Source organism: Pelecanus crispus, chromosome 3 (assembly GCF_030463565.1).
Source record: "Pelecanus crispus isolate bPelCri1 chromosome 3, bPelCri1.pri, whole genome shotgun sequence".
Classification (NCBI taxonomy): Eukaryota; Metazoa; Chordata; class Aves; order Pelecaniformes; family Pelecanidae; genus Pelecanus; species Pelecanus crispus.
This window is the reverse complement of record NC_134645.1, coordinates 38,302,591-38,327,813: the sequence shown is the minus strand read 5'-3', so window position 1 is coordinate 38,327,813 and position 25,223 is coordinate 38,302,591.

The following is a 25,223-nucleotide window of genomic DNA, read 5'->3' as shown; positions in this document are numbered from 1 at the left end:
ACTGTCAGGAGGTGAGCTCACGCTGCCCAGCTACTTGGGGGGTAATTTCAAAAGTCCCACCTTGACTTCTCTTTTGTGATATTCCAGTGGCTGTTCCTCAGAGTGCCTGTGATAGAGCAGATCATTGCCCCTCTTGAGCACCTAAGGATCTCGTGCTCTCCAGGGAACTGCAGAAGTAATGGGCAGCTCCACAGCCTGGCTTATCCCATCTGTGCAGAGCACAAGGCAGCTCCCTCCAGAGGATGAATCAGCTCCCAGGTGGGATAAATTGCCCCATCTCTCTTGGCTGACCTTGAAAAAGGTCAAGGCTTCTAACTTAGGCACTTTAATTTGATGACAAAAGCAGAACAGGATGGCTCTAGACCCTCACACAAGTAGTTTTTCTAATGTCAGGGACCTTGGCAACATAAAATAAAGTGAATAGTTTTTCACCACAAATCTTTACAAAAGAGCAGACTGAGATTGGGAGACCCATATAATGGCTGTAAGTTAAAATCCAGGTTCTACTGAAGGAAACTGATGGAGTTTTTACCACAGATTCCAATGGCAGTGGAATTTCACTCCTACTTATGCCCAAATGGCTACGTTTATTAGTGCAAGATCCCCCTATCTATTCAGTAGAAAACTTATTAACTTTACAAGAGTGTATCTAAAATTGCTATCGAAACCAATCACGGCTGAATACATGTACCTCATTAACCAAAACCAAATGTGTTTTCCTCTACAGTTCAGTTCTTGCTACAGCTGTATTTGCTGGGCTGGAGTAAACTCGGTGACATGGTTCTGTGTTATGCTGTACTCCAGCAAGGTATGTCAAAAATGCAAACTGAAGGGTAAAATTATTTCATTTCTAAAATAAATAAGTGCCTTTGGTCAACACTAGTACACAAAAGGCAGGTATTTTAAATTAAGGGACCTGCAGGGAATTGGTTCCTCACAAAGCTTCAATTAGCTTTTGAATTATTTCTCTCACAAAGTGTACAAATATTCCTAACAAAACTGCACTGAAAAATGGATTCTCAATACTTTTATTTACCTAATAGTTAACACAAGGATAACAACACACATGCAAATTTAAAATAAAAACATATGTGGGGATTTTTTGCTCCAAATAAGAATTTGAAACAGATGTGCTCTTTTAACTGTATTTCTTCACCCAATGCTTTTCTCTTCACTGTTTGCATTTTTAATGTATTTTTTTTCAAAGGTACAGTAAGATATAATCCTAATAAATTATTCTGCCTTTTATCTGACAAGCATGGCTTTCAAATAACATTCTATCTTTACTTCTTGCTGGCATAACTCATTCATATCAATTGGTGTTTTGCACAAAGGCAGCTGACTGTAGTTCAACTATAAGCAGGGATACTATTTTCATTAGAACTGTATTTAAAAATCAACATAACAAAGTTGCAGGATGAAAACATTACAATATTCATTCCTGTTTCTGCCAGTTCTGCATTTTCACATTTTCAGTAAACCCGTGCTTTTATTGGATACTGCCATCCTACTTCTCTCCGCACGTTTTCAAAGAGCAGCACCTAATGTTTAAAGAGATAAATTAGCTGTAGCAGCTTTTCAGTCCCAGAAGCAGAATATATTGGAAAAGATATTTGATGTCTCCTTTTCTCCTCAAAACTTTATCTGTAACTTTTGCAGAAAAGCATCAAAAATATGGTAAAGCAAAATTCCATGCATTAGTGAAACATAAGGGGTATTAATGAATCAGCTCTCTACCAAATGTACCAAATCTGAATGTCTTCTCTAAGCCTCAGATTTCAGGGTATGTTCATCTATACTGCTCTCAGCTCAAGTTATTCCACAGATGACTGATACCAAGAAAGATCCCAATCAGGAAAGAGCAACGTGAATTCCTGTAACAAAATGCCTTCAGATTTGCTTTTATAACAAATTGTCTTCAGATTTTTTAGGGACATTTAATCATGTCAAACTTCATTAGCACTCACCTGATCATGAGATGTCTTGGCCCATCATTACGATACAAAGTGTCACTGCATGAAAGCATTTTGGTTCAGCACAGCCCAATTCCAAATAACACACCCATCTATACAACTTCATATTCAGATGCTCTGAAAATAGATTTATAACAAGCCCTGTATTTACCAAAAATATATTTAAGGTGTGAAGCCAAGAACTGCTAAGTTAGGAAACATTGCTCAATTTCTACTGGACCCAAGTGGCAGGGTGTGGGTAGCAGGGGGCTGCAGGGACCCTGCGTGGAGGAGGTTTGGGGCTGGTCACCACAAGGTCCTGCTGTCTCCGACACTGCTGTGAGCACCCCGAAACTACAGCCCGTCAGGGGAGCCCATGGCAGCTCTGCTCAGACGTAGTTAAAGAAAACAGCCCCTGGGGCAGGAGATACGTGAAGAAGAGATCTGCTTCGAGAAAGAAAAGGAAACAAAATGGATGGGACATGTGGAAGGTGTCATCCTTGGGGACATGGCTGGAGACGCGCTCTTGGAAGGAGGTGCTCCCTGACAGAGAGACAGCCCCGTGGGACTGAGGTGGTCCCACACCAGTGGAGGTACACCCCCGAGGGACTGTGGCCCGTGGGCCACACCCGAGCAGGGACACCCCTTAGGGAATACAGCCATGGGTGACCCACACTGGTGCAGAGGAAAAGAAGTATGGAACAGCAGAAAGACATTAGGCCGGTGACCCCAACCTGCTGGGCCACCTGTCCAGGGACTGGGAGGCTGTGGTAACACCTGTGGTGACACGGGAGGCTGAGACCAGGAAGGAGGAGGAGAGGAATCGGACTAAAGCCGAGCCTGGGGAAGGGGGAGGAAAGGTGTTTCCCTAAGCATTCATTTAATTGTCTTTTTTTTCTCAATACTTGAATCAGTAATTAAAAGTTTATATTAATTGGCAATAAATTAAGTAAAATTCCCCAAGTCAAGACTACTTTGCCCATGACAAACTTAACATTTAGGAAAATCCTTATCTGTCCCTTCCCAGTGTTTTCATTCAGCCTTTCAGTGTATTCGTTACATGGCAGGATGTTCAACTGCATGGCTGTAGGCCACCTTCACCACCAAACCCTGCCACATTCACCGTGAGTAATTTAACCATGAGCGAAGAGGAAGTGTCTTCATAGGACAATGGACTTTTTTTTCCTTTTTTACTGTGCTTACTTAATCTTCCAGAAATCGGAGTTGGGGATCGACTCCTTGGAATTTTCAACAGTACTCCTAGTAGCTTCAAAATACAATATCCAAAAGCATTTTACCACATGGTATCAAAGAAGAAATTACCTTGGTAATAGCCGAGCAAAACCAAAATTTTCAACACTCAGGAAATGTCAATGCTTCATATAATTCAGACTTTATAAGCTAAAACATTTCTGAAAAATATATTTGAATTCTGATTTCTAAAAAAGGGTGGTAATTTCATCAAATAAGGTAAGATTTTTTAGGGTAGATGTCAAAAGATATATTTCTGGCCCAAATACTCAAACCTCTGGCTTTGTCAGGTCTCTGATTCAAAGCATGTGGCTACAAATACTTTTTTTTTTTTATCTTTTCTAATACTTAACAGTTCAAATATAAATGAAACAGTGTATTTTTTTTCCTTTGCATTACTCTGAAATATGGTAGAATATGTTGGTGCATTTTTTGTCCAAGCAAACACATTCTGCTCGATGCAAACACCTGGCAAAATTTAAACCTAACAGTTAAAGTCTGGCAAAGCTAAAGTGACTGAAAATAAGGTCTTATTTAATGGGGTCTTACAAGAATAGTTTTATGAAAATGGACAGAAGAGTCAGACAAATTCAGTAACTGGGGAACTTATTAGGACCATTATTAATTTGGGTACCAAAGAGTAAATTAGAATATTTTGGGAGCTTTGGCATCCTTGAAGTGCAGTTTCATAACTATCAGACAGAAGGGGAAAAAAATAGGACCATCTTGCAGACCTGGCACATCTCACTGAAAGTTCACAATAGAAAACCAAGCTGCAAAGGCCCTACACCAATCAAAAAAAACTATAAAGACTGAGACTGGGAGATGGCACTATAAAAATTGTAATCAGACTCAGGAACCAGACTGAGTGAATTACATGTTGGCCTTTGAGCAGCAAATCAAAACAATCAGCAGAGAAATCCAAGCAGCAATTGAACATTGACCACTGGAAACTAAGAGCAGCAGCAATTCACTGAGATTTTTCATTTTTTTAAAGTGAACTCAAGTAAAGCTAGTAAAACTCAGCAATTGCTAACATACCACCATAACTACAGGTTTAATAATATCCCATAAACTTCAAGAATTTGAAATTCATTGCTGCAGAGCAGCTTATGCATTCAGTTTGCAACACATCCATTTTCACACTCAAAGACATCAGAAAAGCAGATGAAAGTTTATTTTCCTTTTTATAAAGAAGTTAAGCAGATTTTGGCAGCTTGCCATCAATTTGACCCCATCCCCCAACTTCCCCCTGCCCAAAGACTATAAATTAACCTTACACTTGTTGAGGAAAAAAAAAAAAACAAAAAAAAGAAAAAAAACCCAACCTGAAAAACTTCCAACATTCAAGTCCTTTGGCTGAACCTCTCAGGGGCATATCCCATGGTGACAATCTTTAGTCTTGACTATCTCAGCTGACCTCTTCCCCAAAGCTATGCCTATAGCGCAAACTTCTCCCTTAAACTCCAATTCCATTTTCTCTTGGTCTTGATATTACCATCAACCACAATTTCTCATTCAGACTCTCCAGAAATACCCACTATGACTCTCTTCTTCTGGACTAGCTTCTGGGCTCCACACAAGCACATTTGCAGAGTAACTTCACTGAGCAGAGTACAGGCCCTACAAAATGAGTCCCACAAATTAGCAATTAAATCCAGGAATTATGCAGGGAGGAAAAAGTTTTAGTTGATTTTGACTGCATGGCAAGTTAGATGAAGATTTTTATAACTTGTCTGCATAGCAATAAATACACAAACGGTGAACAAATAATACAACACACATATAAGTGCAATGCACACAGGTTACCCTAGGCCAGACTTAATCCTAAGAATACTGACATCCCAATCTTCCTTCTGAAAGTTTAACCATTTTTTTTTTCTGATAGTGATTCCGCAATAATTTCCTACAATGCTAAATCTCCAGCTTCCTCACTTGTATAAACGACCGCCTGAAATTATTTTTCAGGACAGACTGAAAATGGAGGAAAGTTTCAGAATTTCTAGTAAGTCTGAATTTCAGGGGAAAAAAAGCTGGTTGTTACATCACTCTATGAAAAAATATTTATATTGGCTCTGGCTTTAAGGTTACATTTCTCAGTTCACGCAAGTGGCAGGAAACGTGCAGGATCTAATCAAGAGATAGTCCACAAGGCTTGTTAAATGAAATGTTAAATAAAGACTTGCTATGAAAACAAAAAGATGCAACTCAGGAAATGAGCTTGGTCATCTCACAACTCTCTGTTGTTCCACAGCCAAGCATTGGCTAAACATTAGATTATCATTATAAACAATACACAGGGGAAAAAACTACATTCAGGATTTACCCTAAAAGTAAATTTGAAGAGCACCTAAGTGACTTATGAGCCTCAGATTTATTTTCAAGTCTGACTTAGAAGACTAATTCAGATCTTAATGAAAACCAGGGAATGTAGGCTTCCAAGTCACGCACTTTTGAAGCATTTACCCAAAATCTAAAATACAGTTTTATGCACAAACCAGAAAAACCTGCAAGAAAATATATTTACAAAATGTGAACTCATATACAAGAAAAATCTTTTCACATGGAAGAGTCCTTCTTTGAGGAGGAAACTCTTTATTTTTCAATGCAGAAGGTCAGTGTTACCAGAAAATAAATAACATGAAAGAGGCGGAAGAGGACAGGGGAAATTGCTCTGCAGAAGAAAAACAAAGAACAGCAGTCACAAACTTCTCATGAACTCCTGAACTACCAAGTTAACCGAGGTAATCTATTGCTATCCTCCATATTTCTGGTCCAGCCCTTCTTTCATTTCTTTGGCCTCGTTGCTGTAGCTCTCGTACATTTGTAAGGGTGAACTATGTATTAGCACAGTGAATATGATCTCTGAGTTTCCAGCGGGGTTCTCAAACTGGTACATATCAGTCTCAGACCAAGCATTTCTTCAGGTCATACAAGTGCAACAGCAGTGTCTTGTATTAAGATTGTTGCCTCTGTTTTTATTTGACAGCATGATTGCATTTACATTTGGGGGAAAGCCTGTATGAAGGGAAGGCTTTTGAGCTTGGCTCCCGTATGCGCTCTTAGCTCCTAAAATGCTGAAATTAATAGCTATTTTTATTTCATCTGGCAGGGAGTTTTGCCGTCAACGTAGGATCGCATCTCCTGTGACCACAGCATTTCTCAGATTTCCGAACAGTTTAATTGCTCTATGCTATGTGAGGTTGCATTTTCAGAGAGAGAAGGAACTATCTCATACAGCCAGAGCTCTGCAAACCAGCCAGCATTCTTGAAATGCAGTCTTTGTTCAGTGATTAGTAGGAAAGAAAATTAGTAAAGTTTCATTGGATAAAGAACTATCACCAAATAAAGAGCTTATGCTTAAAAATTACTATGAGTCTGATAAAATTAAACTAATGAAGCAAAGGAAGTTTAAAGCAAAAACTAAAATCTTCAGTGAAAATCATTTGTTTAAGTATCTTCAGCATCTTCATTGCTGACATTAAAATTCCATAACCCCTTGATTTCTAGAAGGAGAAAAAGGGGAAAAGGGAAAAAGAAAAAGACAACCAAGTGAGTTGGTTGTCTGGACAATCAATGAAACCTGGACAATCAATGAAAACAAATACTTGGTTTGTTTTTACTTTCCTCTCTTCCTGAATGAATTAACGAAACTGTTGAACTTTGGCCTCTTCAGGCTAGAGCAGCGAGGAGACTGGCTGACTTAATATCCCCCACAGCAATGCTCATGGAAGATTTTAATGTGAGAACACTGTGTGCTCGTTTGGCACTGCATTCCCTGGGGGAATATGGTAGACAGTGTATAGATTAAATTCAGCTAGAATTGGACATTAAGAAACACATACTTGATGCCTTGATAGTAAAGATCTGGAGAGGTCACTCTATACTTGGTTTCCTTTGTAGGTTTATAATGCCTTTGCCTTTCTCATTCCTTTTCGTCTTTCTATGGCGTAATTGTTGCGTAGCAGACAACTATTTTGTCTTTCTTAGTGATGCTAGTTAGACAATATAGGAAGCTTGTGTCAGGAAAATAATCAGGATTCTCTGAAGCACTCTTGAAGTCCTTTCAGCATGCCTCATAATTGATTTCAAGTGTCTGATGAAAAGTCAGGCCCTGTGACACAATTTTTCTTTGGCTTCAAAATCAGACAAAGAAAAATTCCTGCCACAGGAAAATCAAAACTTCAGGTCTGAAATGAGAGTTCTCATGGATTTTCTTTTTGTGCATGAAATGCCACTATTCAGAGGTATCCTCAGCATTGCACCAGCTAATAGTGACACATGGAGAGTGATCTGCAGCTGCTGCTTTGCAGGCAATAAAAAGGCTCACTTTTAAAGTGCGGTGCCAACAACAGTTTCAGGTCATTTCCCAACTGGCTTTTCCTGTCTGGTATGCCTTTCAGAGTTTTGGCTCTGTTGACACTGCAGGTTAAATGAAACAAAAAATCCAAACAGAAGCCACAAAACTCAGAAACTCAGCCTTTTTGATCTACCTAAGTGTTTTTAAGCCTGCTCATCACCATGGGATCCAAGTGCCCTTTTTCACATTTCAGTGTTTCCAAAAGGGTCAAGCCATGCTAAGACCATAATGCTTGAGTGGTTGTTGCAGAAAAGATTGCTTTGGAGAAGAAACAAGTCCTCTGCTCCAGAAGTAAACCTGAACAGGACAAATCAAAGGTGGAATAGGACAGAAAGGAAAGGGCTGTTTTTCCTTGGCAAAAAGATTAGTAGAGTTGGCAGCATATGGAAGCAGAGTTGTAAAGAGTTGGACGAAAACGCTTTCCTCTAGCCTTCAAGAGCAAAGAGGTCACAGTTCTTTCAAATGGCTTCCCTTGGGATAATGCGAATATGGACTGTCCCATACTTCACGGATTGAATAACCATCTGAAAGTACAATAATTTGAGATAAACTGAGATTAGTTTCTTGCATTGACATCTGCTTGGAAAATAACATGGAAAATCTAGCGCAAGGGTCATTTGGCTTGCTATGTTAATGATAATAGTGCCAACATCCAGTACCAAAACAATGAGTAATTTGTAAAGATTTGGCATATTACATCCTGCTCAATAAATTCAAAGGTTTGAACATGACAGCACATTGTAATGTAGTAACATAATATTGTAAATCTGCAGAGCCAGATTCAACCCATAAGCAGACCCAACATTGATTTCAACATACATGCTTACTGCAAGCTGAATGAATAATCATAATCTGAATACATACTTGGCTGAATACATCCTAGTCCCACTACATATGCAATGAAAAAATTTGTGCTGCTTCTTTCTAGTTATTTTATGTAGCCATGTAATAAATGTATTTTTTCATACATATTTGCATCTATATTTTGACAATGAGAAAAGTATACATTTAAATGCAAGGCAAGATAATTGGTCTTTTAAGACCTGGCAGGCATGCTTTAGTTAGTGTAAGTTAACAGAAGCACAGTCAAGGCATTCATTCAAAAAATGCACAGTACCTTCTGGATAAAGGGAAAGTAGTCAAATAAAAGATAAGACCTGCTTGAGTAACCCAATATAGCCAAATAATAATGGAGAGTACAAACTGGCTGGGGAGGCAATGGAGAGAGTGACAGGATAACCAAGCACCAACTATGGCACAGGGGAGAGGCATGTTAGTCCTGATTTCTTGATTCCCTCCAGCAAATTGCTAGACTGATCACCCACTGGAGTGCCTAAAAAACATAGAATCATAGAATCATAGAATTGTTTAGGTTGGAAAAGACCTTTAAGATCATCCAGTCCAACCATTAACCTACACTACCAAGTCCACACTAAGCCAATCAAGGGTAGACTAGACTAAACCATGTCCCAGAGTGCCACATCTACCCGTTTTTTTGAACACTTCCAGGGATGGTGACTCCACCACCTCTCTGGGCAGCCTGTTCCAATGCTTGACTACCCTTTCCATGGAGAAATTTTTCCTAATATCCAACCTAAACCTCCCCTGGCACAGCTTGAGCCCATTTCCTCTCATCCTATCGCTAACTACCTGGGAGAAGAGACCAACACCCACCTCACTACAACCTCCTTTCAGGTAGTTGTAGAGAGTGGTAAGGTCTCCCCTCAGCCTCCTCTTCTCTAAGCTAAACAACCCCAGTTCCCTCAGCCGCTCCTCAGAAGGCCTGTGCTCCAGACCCTTCACCAGCTTTGTTGCCCTTCTCTGGACACACTCCAACACCTCAATGTCTTTCTTGGATTGAGGGGCCCAAAACTGGACACAGTATTCCAGGTGCGGCCTCACCAGTGCCGAGTACAGGGCAACAATCACCTCCCTGCTCCTGCTGGCCACACTATTCCTGATATAAGCCAGGATGCTGTTGGCCTTCTTGGCCACCTGGGCACACTGCTGGCTCATGTTCAACCGTCTGTCTACCAACACCAAACATCTCTCTGTCCATCTTACACTGTTACTCAGGGAGACAAAAGGAACACCCATGATAAAAATCCTGATTCTGGGAGTCCCATTGGCAGGATTTTATCATATATCTTTCCAGAAAGAGGAAAGTTTTCCATTATCAGAGATCAGTCATGGCATTTCCACTGGGACAGGCTAACCACCACTGTCATCTTCTCCCTCCCACAGAACACCTGATGAGACTGTGGTCAGAGCAGGAATTCATCTGGAAGGACCACGGACTGGGCATAACACCGGACAATCCCTACGCTTCCACCAAATATAAATGGAGAGGCACAAAAGAAATGGACATTATACTAACAATTCCTGTTCTTGCTCCAAAAATGGGTTAATTTGCTCTGTGAAGAGTGAAAATTTCCTCTAGTAACAGAGTTCCTCCGTCAGCAGCAAACATGGGACAAGTGACCTAATGCTATTTTTCTATCCAAGACCCAAGCATGCCTCTTTGGTCACATAGAGAGCTGGAGGAGGCAGAGGGGAAAGCTGGGCAGTGTGGAGAGACGGCTCGCTAATCCTGTCAGGAGAAAAAGTGTTTCATGTCACTCAACAGCATCTCCACAGGGCAGTTAGAGGAGAAGCGCTGACAGCCTCTGAAAGGAATCGCATCCAGTCATCCTCCAGCAGGAAGAGGTTGGCTTTGACACGAAGCTTATAGGGTGGGCGAGATGAAAGTGGGGGCAATGGACCTCTGGGCTCCATGTAGGATTTTGCCTTCCTCTGCCCCACAAGGAGATGGAAGAGGAATGCATTAGCAGTCCCGACTGCTTTCACCTAGCCTATTCTTTCTGACCCCTTCACCAAGCAGTTCTGTATCTCTCTCATTCGCTGACTTTCAAAATTTAAACTTCCTAACCCCGCTGCCAAAAATAAAGACAGAAATAACATCAGGGATTGAAAGCAATTTCAACATAAGAAAGAGCTGCAGGGACAGACCAGGGATTCTTGCTACATGACACGGAGTACATACCATACCACAACACAAGCTGATAAGTACATTTCGCAACCAATTTTACAGATTTGTCCTGCTTTTCTTTAGAAAACGTTTAATCAGGCTCTTTCAATCACTGGTGCGCTTGAATCATTTTCAGCGGTACAAGCAGTAAATAAGTGTAGACAAAGAGGTGAAACATCTACAGAAGGAATGAAGTCACCCAAGACATCAATGGGGTTCAATAAGAATGCACTTAAATCATATAATAAAAGTCTGTATTGGCGCAGAGTTACCATTTCCAATGTACGAATCAGAAAGCATACAAAATGAATGTAACTTACATTCTACCCAAGAGCAACAACTCCTTACTGAGTGCATGGGATTCACCATCCCCGCATCATTAGCTCAGTTGGTTAGAACATGGTGCTAATAACGCCAAGTTCACAGGTTCAATCCGTGCTTACTGCAGGGGGGTTGGGCTCGATGATCTTTCAAGATCCCTTCCAACCCAAAGCATTCTATGATTCTATGATCATGCCAGAGTGCTCCGAGTATTCAGCTGTGACCAAGGACCTAAATCCTCCCAGAAGACACTTCTAGAGTCATGTTTTTAAAACACACAGGTGTCTAGGGTTACAGATGGGCATCTGGATCTTTACACAAGGTATTCCTAACTGTCTAGGAGGTTTATACAACATTTTTACTGCAGCATACTGCATACTTTCTGCCATTCCCTCTGTGGCAGCAGCCACACATCCCTCTTAGAGACCCTTGTCCTTCTTTTCTAGGCCCTCAGCACTCCTTTAAAGAAGCAATAATTCAATAATCTCCTAAATACTCAAGAAAAAAAAGCAAGTGAAAATTACTTTTTTCTGATACTGAATGACAACACAGAGAGCAGCCCCTTGCCCATTGGTGGGGAATAAAATTCAGAGCTCTGGCTGCTCCTTTGCTTTAATTGTACTTCAACATCACATTTTCCCCCCTTTAGTGGATTAAAGCTGAAAGGCTTTACAGGAGACATGTCTGTTACAGTAATGTAAACAATAAATAATAACAGGAAAGAGAAAGAAAGACTGATTTATTGAAGGCTATTCACTTCTATAAAGTAAATAACTGAACTTTCAATTTACGTGGACATTTTTACTGCCAAATAAATCTCCTTGTACAGATATGAAAAGAGCAGAGACTTCATGTAGTACACAGAGAAGGCAAAATTAGAGAAATTCAGATAATACAAGTGAGTGCACAAGGCCAGACTCTTGATGGATGCTGCTGTTTTACACCAACCTAGGACTGTTTATATATTCATCTGCCACTGAACAATAATATTATACACTAAGATATAGCAGAAATAATCAAATTGCTTTTGAGTAAACAAAAAAATAGCCACATGCCTATTCAGGAGCCTTCACATCATGAAAACTCCAAAGAAGTTGATATTTGCTTTGCCCAAATAATGACCACCAAGACTTTTGAAGTAAGACCCTAAGTTAGGCACTGCATCTATTTTTATGCTTCTAAATGTCCCGCTCTGAAAAACATTTGAGTACCCTGCAGTTCACCTGGGCCACAAAGACAAGTGGCATTTTTCAGCACTAGAGCACTGATCTTCCTTTGCAGATTCTGATGGAGATGAGTCTGTGGACTGATATGCACATCCAGAACCAGAGTTCAGGTATGTTCAGTATTGGCCACTACTTGCCTTGTTGTAGTTTTCCCAAAGCACCAGAGGCCAAATTATTGTTACAGTACAGAGTGCCCCACTGTAAATTACAATGGACCAATAGATCTGATGGACCACCACAAGAACAATATTTGCACCTGGCTTATTACCCAAATCACGTGCTATATTTGGACCCATCCAGTTTCTAGTGAAGACAACAGAGACCTGAGTTTCTTATCACTTCTGAGAAATGTTCAAGCCAAAACCTGGGGTCTTCTCCCTAATATTCTTTGCTGATTTCTGCTTTGCAGTTTCTATACAGTGCAGTGGTAGTAATAATACCATTCCTTCAGTCTACATGGATTCTTTCAACAACCTCGAGAAAGTGAATTTAAATTCACTGAATTTTCACCAGCTCCACTCTCTCTCACTGTCCTTTTCCAATGAACGAAATTTTATTTCCTTTTGATCTCATTTCCCGCAAAGTACAGCTGACAATCCCTGAAGTAACATAACAGACACGGGTACACCCTAAAACATGGGAACTTGGGAGTGATTTGGAAAGTTTTATGTCTGTGAAATAATTGAACTCACACACCAGTCACTTTTGTCTCAAAGGATGGCCACACAAAATGCTGAGCATGATTCCTAGGTGGTGAGATACTACTGCATTTGTTAGATTTCCATCTGATCTGATGGACAGTCTTAACAATTTTATGGAATGTGATCTATCCCTCAGGCTTAGAGTGAACTTTGACAGGTTGCAATTCTAAAGGTCCAAAACTTGCATTTGCGGAACAGATTTACAAATCTAAAAACTTTTTTAGATTAACAAAACAAAAGAGTAAGACAACTATGGGAGAGAGAGTTAGGGAGAGGAAAGAAATACACCCTGCAGCTTTTTATATTTGTTTTACTGATTTACTTAATTCTTTTCAGTTAGTTTAGACACCTACCTCTGAGGCTTCTTCTATTTGTTTCCTTAAAAATTAGTAGACCTTACTTTAACACTGAAGAGCTAGTTAAGATTATTCATTATCCAGTACAAATACAATGTATCTTTCAAAACATATAGTAGCCTTTTTTATTCTTGGCTGATCTATTTCAAGAGCTCTCCCTGTTTTGTGACCGCATACAACAAACCCACATTTCTGTAGCCAAATCAAGCGGATTGTGAACTTTTCTCTAGACTTGGAGCAGGCTTTGAAGTCAGAGAGTCAGAGTGATGAAATTAAAATGCAATAGGACATTAGTTCACTGAGTTCATATACCAGCAAAAATCTGTTTTAAGATTTGAAACTGAAGTTAAAAGCACAATAAAGATACAAATTCCTGCTAATCTGAAACTTTCTCCTTCTCACCTTGTCATAAAAGCCCTTTGTGCCTGTAACCACAGTCCCTTATCTATCCTCCAGACTCTGCCAAAAGGAAGCTGACACCTCATCAGAAGATATCTGGGGAGAATGGTACTGCTTGAATCCTGCCTCTATCTTCAGAATGATATTTTAGTCTTCAAGGGATGGCAAAGGATTTCCACAGACAGATGGATCAGCAGAAAATGTAACCGAACAGCTCATAAACAATGTCCTCCTCATAACCAGCTAGCTGGTTTTCTGTTTCATGTTCTTACTTTTAAGAATTTGGCTATGACTGTGTCTTTGCCTAATACCTGTGAATTGCATTTCCCTAGCTGCTACCCTGGAATTAGAACTGATTTAATAATCATTGTAAATGAAAGTAGGCTTTCCCTTCACTGCCAATATTACTCTGGTTTTGCTGTGGTGGTTGCAGAACTTTATGTAACTTTACAGTATTAAATGTTAGCTATCCCACTTAGCAGAAGCTAAGCACTATAGTTTTTCTAAGAGATTGGAATAGGCAAAGTCAGTCGCTGCTGAGTGCAAGAGAGTTAAGCCTACTTAGCTACCGTGTGGAAGAAATCTGTAATGTCTGCAGGACTGCAGGACCTTGCAGGATAAGACTTAGTAGGCACCAGTTATGCTGCAGTTAAAAAAAAATACCATACCCTTTTGCAGTAAAAACATACGCAGACCCACTTCTTTCCTGCTTTCTTATTCTTTAGTTATATTTCATTTTTCCACGTGTTTACATAGCATTTCTGCAAAAGAAACCTTGGCCTTTTAAGATTTTTGCTCTTTGGCTTTGACTACTTCTTATATCAAAGTGCAACTTTTCATTGATGCTCCCTTTTCTACAGTTTTTCATCCAAGATAAACAGTTCAGCAGGAGCATAGGTAATGATGAATATAGAATAATGGAAAATGAATGACAGAAAATAATGATCTTTATTCAAGAACATCTTTTATTGTACATGGCAAAGTCATTAAAAATAATGTTCTCCTAAATACTCAAGAAAAATGAGACTCAGAGTTAGCAAACCATTTAAGCACGTGCTTACCTTTAAGCCTGTAGAAAGTCTTACAAATGTTAACTGGAATAGTCATGTGCCTGGAGTTAAGCATGCTTAGAAATATTTCACTGGACTTGGAGCCAAAACCTGTTTGCATTATGGTTTGGGAATAGCAAAGGGCAGAAAACAAAAGGAACAGTTATTCAGAATTTGGACAAATAGCTGTAAATACATTTTTTGGTGTTATTAAGCCAATATTGGCTCTGCCTAGAATGCACTGACTGAACACGCAGTCCTAATAATCACAGCTGAAAAACACAGACCACGGACGTTTATTGATTCAGACAAGATCACTCCTCACAGGAGAGCAAGCCTCTAGTTTTACAGACCTTTTAATTCCCTGTACACCATTCCTTTCCCTTTTACAAATCTCCTGCTGTGAAACTCTAATGCACTCTTGAGACACTAGAAATCATGGAACTAACTCTGTAAATTGTCCATCAGCCAAAAAGAGGAAGCAACTCCCAAGACCAAGGAGTTTAGTTGTTGTTATCCATGCTATGTTTTTGTCCAAGGCATGAAGCAACACAGTCACCACATACCCCCGGAAACTGAAATGCTATTGCAACAGAGATAATAACTACATATCGTTGCTGTTTCTATTGGTGTTATTCTTTAGCCACCTCCCACCCCCACAAAAAGGTACCTAATATCTGGTGTGTCTACTGGCTGAAAATGTCATTTCTTACTTTAAGCAAATCCAACATTCCATGCAAATGGAAGTAATTTCTGCAGTACAAAAAGTCCTTTCAGAAAATGCTGAACTGATTAGTGTTATGGAAAAGTGGAACTAATTACTATAGTGATATAACAAAAAAATCAAAACTAGAAATTAAAGCCATCCAAGTCTTGCAGAAAATGATGGCTTATTTCCCATGTACTCAGTCTTTAGGCACAGTCATTAAAAGGTATAAGCAAGATAATCATACACCCCCTATCTAACCCATAAACGCATGCCTCTGCAAATCCTTAAGGACCAGGAGTGTATGAAAAGCCTGTACAAAATGTTCACACCTAGGCTTGATTGCTCTTCAGGAACTCACCAAAAGGGTTAGTTTGCTCCCTAAAAATGAGGTTCAGTAGCACAAGCCTTATCTATCAGTCAAGCCCCACGTGAGCCTGAGGCAGAGACCTTTTGCTGGCCCTTCACTCCATGGTAAATTTCACCTTTGGAAAACAGAGGCCATGGGCTCGTCTGAACAACACGTGCCTCTTTTTTTGAAGGAAGACTGTCAAGGCCGCAGGGCCAACTCATTAACCTACCCCCCAGCAGTCCCATCTGGATGGTCTTATCTGTAGGAATTTGGTCGTTCATTTATTTTTTCAACCACCATTTGTGACAGAGTTTCTTAAAAAGCAGACTCATGACTTATTATTAGCACATGGGCAGGTCAGTGCACAGGTTTATTTGCTGTTAACCAACATCCTAACATGCTGAGTTTAAAATTTCCAAAGGGACTATGAATAGGCTGTAAAAGTAGGAGGTTGAATTCCTGAAGGTAAGAGCTTATGATGGGACCACTGTCAAAGTCAGTCATATTTTGCTCTGATAACCTGCAAAAATTGCTATGCAAAGACATATAGTTCATACACATGCGAATTCCTGACAATTCCCTTTTTAAAGGTGCTTTGATGACCGGCCTGTAATAATTCAGCTGTGCCACTTAGGGAACACCGGGAAAATAAGCAAACATTGAACTCTGAAAATGTACAATCCATCCAGAAAAGGTAAAAGAAGGGGAGAAGCTAGGGTCAGGAGAGAGGGGGGAAGGGAAAGAGGTAAGAGAAAAAAAGAATACTCCCACTAAAGCATATGCAGAACAATTCCTGCAGGCTATTAGTTAGAATAAATACTCCCATCACTCTTGTCAGGGGCAAGCCCCAAGCACATGGGTGTGACCTGTAGGACATTGGCAGGAATACTTGGAAGGGAAGATCCCATTTTCTGCCTGGGATGTCTATCAGACCCTAGGTTATTCAGAGCTTCACCAGTGGAAACACTCACCGAAGTACCTGTGTCCCTTATTGTTGACATACACTGTATGCATACAGCTGGGCGCCACACCCCAGGAAATTATTCCCAGTGAAAGAAAAAAAAAAAAAAAATACAGAATCACCTCCAGAAAAGATATTCCACTTGCTTGCTTTCATCTTGTGCAGAGCACTGAAAATTCTGGAAAGAGATAAATGTCTGTTATACAGGGGTTTACACATTTCATCCAGACAAATGACTTAAATTTCAAGCATGAGGCCAGAATTGATCATTTATCAAGTTAATCTTCATGATGTATTTAGTGTCTAACCATAATACCTTCAATTGCTTTCACAGTCTGCAGAGTACTGGGCCGGGGGAGAGCACCTGTTAAGAATCAAGAACTGAAAAAGAACTATGCAGTAGATTGAAGTTATAAATATTGGCTCCAATCCTGCAAATGCTTAGTATCCACTGAGCACCAGTGTGAATGAAGCTACAACTGCCCACCTTAGTGGTCTGATGATTCTCTATCTGTTTTAAGCAAGGACCACCTTCTTACTCCATTGAGAGGCATGCAAAAGGATTAAATGCTCAGCATGGTCCGCTATTTCTTTCCTAATGAAACAAAGGAGCAAATGAAGGTAACTTGATCACAGCATTAACTTAACTTGTTAGGATATCCAGTGGCTTCCTTTCACCACTAGTGCCTTGATGTTTAATCATCACTAAGAAACTTTTTGATTGTCATTTTTTGTAATGTTCCTGCCAAAAGCAAGTATTAAAAAATATTTAAAAATAAATAAATAAATAAATAAAAATCATAGATCAGGAATCTCTCCACCCTCACATACAACATAACTTTTTAAATCATGAGCTCTTCCAGCCAGTTAAGAGTCAGAATGTTATTTTCGTTTTTGAATGAACAAAAGAAAGCATAATTTCTCAAGTAATACTCTGACTTCAGCAGCACTAGGTAAAACTGTGAAAGTTCTGATCAAAAACAAAGATTTAGTAAGTAAATACCTGTAAAGCTAAATTAGTCATTCCCCAGTCAAAGTGCTGCATCTTAAACTTCAAAACTAAACATTTAAAATACTTTTTGTTAAACTGAAGTACAAATAATAGAGAAAACACTCAAAACTCTATATGAGGTTTAAAATACAAATACTGCCAACTTTTGATAAAATCTCTGCTCCTAAATCTCTTGAGTGTATTTTCAAAGTTTTGCCTGTTTTGTAAATGACCGCTGTCCATTTTTAACATTCGCTTTGCCTTTCCAGCTATCTTTTCTGCTTATTTCATCTAATTTCATTTTCACCGCATCTTTTATCTGGATCAGTTTAACTGTCAACAAAGTGGGCAAACTGCTAATTCTTAAAAGCAAAGGGTTCTGTCTCTGCCATCGTAAGTCTAGAAGAGTGGACCTAGAGGCCAGTTTCTTGGCTGCCTCTAATCATCACACATCAATAGCTGTCACTGGAAAGGTGCTGAATTACAATACTACATGCTGAGGGGAGAAGAAATGACCTCTTAGATCTCTAATTAAATCACCATCCTCCCTCCCTCTAGCTCTACCCTTTCATTTGATGACCACTTCCAAAATCAGTGGGAGGAGGGGTATGGAGGAGGCTTGTTGGGTTATTTTCTAACCCCTGTGTCAAGAGAAGTGATTTTTCATTCTGATTTTGTACAACACCTTGACACAACAGAATCCTGGTTAAAGACAGAGAGTTTTCAGCATTCTTGTAATGCAGTAATTCAATTAACAGACTTGGAGGCCACTGAAGTTATTCTTTGGTATCACTGTGTGAAGAGTTGGGGTGCCATAGCTCTACAGTCACAGATCCAGAATAATACAATTATTTCCATTCTAGACCTCAAAGATTGGCATTTATGTACTGAACAATCATAATGGAGTGTTTTAATTACCCAAATGAATGAGATGCTCACATTCAAAATCATTGCTGCATGGATTGTCTAAACTGTACTCAGACATGACATTTTACTTTCAGCTCAGTAAGCCCAAGTACAGATCACTAACACATGTGAAAGTCAGAAACTGCAGAGGGACCAAACCTGTAAATTTGCATTTGGACATTTCTTAACTCTCTGGGGTTGGTTCTGGATTACCTCTGATTTAAAAAAAAAAAAAAAAAAAAAAAAAAAAAAGGGGGGCAGGGGGGAATGATGATGTCAGAGTGAAATTTCACACATCTGGGTAGCAGGGAAACAATGCTATTTTGTCTATTTATACTCAAGAATGGGTTTTATTTCAAAATGAGAAAAATATATAGGATCTGTATTAACTATTAGTAATTTGAAAAATAGCAAAGAAGTACAAGCTAGGCTATGCAAGGTAGATGAAAGGTACTTTGGCCTGACTTTTGCTTTCTTTTCTGAACTGATGCTTCACTAAGTGGCAAGCAGCGGAGGTCAGAGGCCAAATGAAAAGGATAAGCGTCAATGGGAGGCCCTGTGGTGTGACACAAGTGCATACTGGTATATTGTCCACAGCCCATGAAGAACTTGTCAACAGCTCAGTGAGAATCCCTCAAAGGAGCGTCTACGGTTTCATTGCATCCTCCTCCCTGGAGGCGGTGGCAGATACCCAGGGAAGGAACAGCTATATAAGCAAGATGACTCTCTAGGAGCTCTGCTGTCTTCTAGTATTTGTTTTTATTTATCAGCATAAAGATTATCAGTAGAAAAAGCTTCCAAACAACTGGAACATTCTATACAAGCAGGAACTGCTAGAAACAGCTTAGACTAAGAATTAATTCTACCTTAGAAACCTAGCTGTGAAAAATAAACACAAATAATATTTGCTAAATTGGCTCATGCTACATTAAGCCCCTGCAAAATCTTCTTGTGACATCCCAACGTCCGGTCTTTTGTTCTCCTGTGAAACCTGAACTTACCTAAGCAGCAGACCAAGCTTTGAGGAACCAGAATTTCCTGCAAGCAAAATAACTAAGACATAGTGTTCTTTTCAGGAAAAATTAAGTTATCCTCTGAAATGCAACCTCTTGCAATAGGCAAGCTCTCATTTAACTCGCTCTCAGCACTGAAGTTATGAAGGACAGCATAAAGAGTACCTACTGTTAAATGAAATTGGTCAGATTTTTCAATCCTGGTATAGAGGTAACGGAGTTGAACAGAACGGAATTAGTCTCACAGTTAAGAATTCTTGCACTTCTAGAATAACCAGTTAAAGAGTACACAATATGCACACACATTGCCTTTGTTCTGGTTTTATACAGCTCCTAGAAAAACTGAGTAAGAGCCCAGGAAAGGGCTTTTAGGCCTAACATCATACAAGTAATAAATCATCATCCTTATTCTATTTTGAAAAGAAACTAGAACATAACCTGAAGAATCTTGAATTCTGTCTGTAACAATACAGACAATGAAGAGGTTCATCAGGAAAAGAGATCGGAAGAAATTAAACAGCATCTGTTTGCCGGACAAGGTACATCATGAAAGTGTTTGTGGATGGACATGCAGCCAGGTTTATTCATAGAGAAACAACAGGACTAATCAGAGGATTGGGGGGGGGGGGGGGGGGCGGCGCACAGGGAGCGAAAGCAAGCAACATTTTGTTCTCTTGGCAGTGGATTTTGAAGAAGCCATAGTTTGTGTTTCTGCAGAACGGGTAAGGAACTGGTCTGGGGTTGCAAAGCACATTGTAATGAATCTCCTCTGGCTCTTAATGAATTCAAGCATTCTGTATTTTCTACCTTACTTTCAGACGCTCCCTTAATAATCATTTTAAACACAATAAAATATGCAAGTAATGAAGCTGGATCCCAGTATACCGGCCACCTAATTTTAGTTCAGCAGAGGGATTTTTGCTATCTGAGATGCTGAGTCAGATGGCTGTATTATTTTTAAACTGTTTGTAGTGCCCTACAGGCATTTTGTCAACTTCTCTATCACCTATATTATTCCAGATCAGCTGTGTTGAAGTAAATGGGGTTATGGATGAATGGAAACACAGAGATGAACCAGACCCTTGCACCATAAATGCAATGCCATTTGTGGGTTGTAATGCTACATGTTTACATCCACTGCTCCCAAGGCCAGAAGAGCTCAGACTGCCTCACTGGACAAAGCAAAATCTACAGCACCAAATTTTTGGAGAAAGGACTGGCCGGGAACCAAACCATAACTCATAGCTATTAAAGAGAAGTGGATGGACACTAGAAGCAACATTTGCAACTGCCAACTTGAAACCAAGAGTGTCCAGCTTGAATCAGGTTTTGCTATTCACCAATATTGACACCTGCAGCTCTTGCCGATTCTAGCTGGAACTGTGACTCCTTCAGATCTATGAAAATTAGGGTTTCAGACCAAGCCCAAAAGCTGTCTTTGGAGCACAGCTCCTCTGCTCCAAGCAAGATATTTGCATGCTCATCTCAGAGCTGAGCAGACAATGTCAAACAGGAGTCCCAGCTCCTGGACTGACAGGTCACAATTTCTCAGTCTTTGGAGCCCGCTTGTAGACTAAGTCTACAAGTTACTGTTACAAGCACTCAAAAAAAAAAAAAAAAAAAAAAAACCTTAGCACTTTCTTCCCCATAGTTATAATGCAATCCCAGTCTTTATATTTAGCTTGCCTAAAACCAGCTTAACTCGAGAGCAGTTGCCTGCTGAGAGCTGCTGCCTTCAGAGGAATGACATGGCGAGCAGGCTTACCAGGAAGCACAGGCTAGCAGTCAGCCATGCTGCTGCTGCTACAGGAAAGCAACTTAATTTGGGTGCATGTGAAGCGTGTTGTGCTCTCTGCACAAAGCCACACTTTGATCAGCTGCCTTTAGAAAGCTGGAGGAAGCCGTTTTTAAACACTGTATTTGAACCTCTGGCAATAGGAAGCTTTTTGCCTTTCTGTCTGAAAGTTTTCCAGTAGGTTCCAAAGGCCTGGGAAATCACAACTATACTCATGTTGGGAGGGCATACTTACTGGTTTTTGCCTTGTGAGCCCACTCCCCATTAACATCAACAGGAGAGGGACATGGAAGCTGAAGACCTTAAGGGATCACTCCCACTTCTGATCCCCTAATGCTCAAACCCCTAATAAGAAGGGCATCTAAATTAACTAGACACAGCTTTCAAATCCACTTTCAAAACTGACTTGGGCCCAGCTTCTTCCCTCTTCAAAGCCAAAAGTAGCTTCAGCTTGTGCAAGCAGCATCGGACTGTTTGTCTACCCCCACAAAGACAGCAGAGGTGTCGTCTCTCCTGTAACATTTTCAAGGTGTTACCTTCTCCTTATGCAGGACATGATACAGTTGGATTTTGGCCTTGTCTCAGTTTCAAGTAAGAAGCCAAGTTTATTTTTTCTTTTTTCCTGTAGGGGATTAATCTTTCAGAGGAGAGCATTTATTTTTAAAAAGCCAAACTTTTCTCCCTCCATCGGGGTGGCACTCCATTGTCAATCTGCACCTCCATATTGCATAGAAAGTTGGCTGACTTGAGAGAAAACCCAAATGACTTACAAGATCCTGCTAAACTTCTGCTCCTCTGTCCAACCAAGCCTATCCAGCAAAGAGCCAATTTTGCATTACTAAGCTTGAATTCCTTGGATGACAGGCACTGTAAGGAGATGCAGAAGGGAGAGTGACTAAGCAGAAAGAGAACAAAATTTACATGAGTTTTATTCAGAGACCTGCCAATCCCTGGACAATCATAGTGTGGGAAACCAGAATAATGCACTGAGCTCTAAAGATGAAAACCATGTTGAAAGGACTAGACGTCACTCTAAAATTAAAAGATAAACAACATCTTTCCCTTCAATGGCACTGGTACCATGTGACTCTTAATAAATTATGTGAAAACAGATTTACAGGCTCATGCCCTAAACTTATTCCTCCTTTGATAAGAAAACATGCAAACATAATGATCTGGAGAAGAAAATTAAATCCCCAGGACTGGATCATATTCAGAATACAAACAAAGAGGTTCTTCAAAAGCTAATCTCTCAGAAGTCTCAGTACAACATGATACTCTCTCAAGGTGCAGATTTCTCTACCTTGCTGCTTGAGTATGCTTTACTATGCAGACCGTAACAATAAAGAGCATTTTTTTTAATTCAGTTAAAAGGTAACAAGTTATCTTAAATGACAAAAGAAGAAAAACAAGACCATAGAGCATGAAATTGAAAGTGGTAGGAATCAGATTCTCAGACAAATACAGAGGTGTCACTCTGATTATTGGCTATTAGATAACATTTATTCTATGAAAATCTAGCATAGTGTTTTCTTTATCAACTACTATGTCAGGCATTGCTGCATAAACATATTCAGATGTCCAAAGTAACCTATCCAATGAAAGGAAGTGAACTTTATCATTACACTGACCTGTAAACGAAGCCAACTCCCAAGGGTGTTTCAGGGAGCATCACCCTAATGAAACCAGAGCTGGCGATTGCCTTCCTGCTGATTTCTCAAAATCCAGAAGAGTATTTACAGACCCTCCTACCCAAAGCCTTCCCACTCACAACCTTCCACTCTGTTTTCAGCTGGACAAACCATTTCTCCTCTCCAGAAAATCTGGCTGCAGAAAGGACCCCTTAGTTTATACCACCACCACAAAATGAGAAACACACCCCATTGCAAGAGGCCACCTGTGGAGACTAAGATCTGGTCCAGTTAAAGTTGCCATTGTGGAAACACAGAAACTCTGGCTCCTGTGGATAAATGGCTATACAGGAACTCCAGTGGCAACAAACTCGCTGACTTGTGTTTAGCCAGACTGCAACTTTAGGGCTGGTAGTGAAGACAGACGTGGGAGAGAGCTGTAGACGTCCTGTGTTCAAAGAGACCGAGGGAGTTTCAAGTTCATATCCCTTTGTGGAGGGTCAACCTCCACGGTGCAGGGAGAGAGCAGGAGAGTTAATTGCACTTCAAGAGGAGATCTCTAGGCATTACAAGGTGAGGAGCTCTCTCTCCATGCATTGTCAGAAATCCAGACCCAACACTTCAGGGCAGAAAGGAACCCCCGTTTCTTCCGTAACTTTGGTTCATAATTTGTAGTTCCTGTATTGGCAGGGTCAAGGACAGAACGAAGACCTCTGACTCCAAATCTCCAGCTCCACCAAGATACCATTTCTTTCTCCTTTTATCTTCTTGAAGACGAATCTGAGAAGAAAACACCACCACAACCACTGTTTCCTAACCACAATTTGGGAAAAGATGCAGCCCAGCATCTTTCAAATGCTCTCTTCCATGTGGCGTAACTTGACAAATGATGTAGTAGGCAGTCAGTCCCACCTTTGCATGGACCACAGTCATGCCTTGCACCCTTGCGCTGACGGGAGCTTCTGCAGACAGCTAACATAAAAGCAGGGGAGTCTGTTTCCTCAAGTCAGAGCCTGGCACAGACTGTGGCAGACAAGGATGCCATAGCAGTGAGGTGTGGACTCTTTCAATTGATAGCTTCTCCTCTGCTGTGGACCCTACCCTTTCAAAACCCCTGCATAACCACAACTCTAGACAACTCAAAGAAGAGGAAAGGGAGGACTAATGCATTGCATATTTATTATACCTTTTCTGTGATCTCTAGTGCTGAAATTTTGCCCACCCCTCTACCATTTGCCTGTCAGTTATCGTGCGTCACAGTCCTACAAAGCGCTGAGAGTATTAAATGTCTTTCAACTTGTTTCTTCAGGCAATCATTGAGTAACAGGGCTGTCCTGGAAGCCTCCTGAATCAAGATCTACACATTAAAACTACAGTTTATTGCCTTTCCCACTGTGTTTCTTTCAATAATCCAGCATTATCTCCAAAAGGCCACAACAGGAGCTTTAAAACAAACTAACAAAAGGGTTAAATACCTGGTTCCCAGACTAGCTTCTTCCTACAAACCTCTCTGTGGAGTAATCCCCATTTCTGAATCAGTGAGGAAGACTTAGGTAGGCATATCTTGCATTCTAGAGGCGTCAGGTCAAGCACATAGAATCATAGAATCATAGAATCATCTAGGTTGGAAAAGACCTTTAAGATCATCCAGTCCAACCATTAACCTACACTACCAAGCCCACTCTAGACTAATCAAGGGTAGACCAGACTAAACCATATCCCGAAGTGCCACATCTACCCATTTTTTAAACGCCTCCAGGGATGGTGACTCCACCACCCCTCTGGGCAGCCTGTTCCAATGCCTGACCACCCTTTCCGTAAAGAAATTTTTCCTAATTTCCAGTCTAAACCTCCCCTGGCGCAGCTTAAGCCCATTTCCTCTTGTCCTATCGCTAGCTACTTGGGAGAAGAGACCAACACCCACCTCACTACAACCTCCTTTCAGGTAGTTGTAGAGAGCGATAAGGTCTCCCCTCAGCCTCCTCTTTTCCAGGCTAAACAACCCCAGTTCCCTCAGCCGCTCCTCATAAGACTTGTTCTCCAGACCCTTCACCAGCTTCATTGCCCGCCTCTGAACACGCTCCAGCACCTCAATGTCTTTCTTGTAGTGAGGGGACCAAAACTGGACACAGTATTCCAGGTGCGGCCTCACCAGCGCCGAGTACAGGGGGACAATCACCTCCCTGCTCCTGCTGGCCACAGCATTCCTGATACAAGCCAGGATG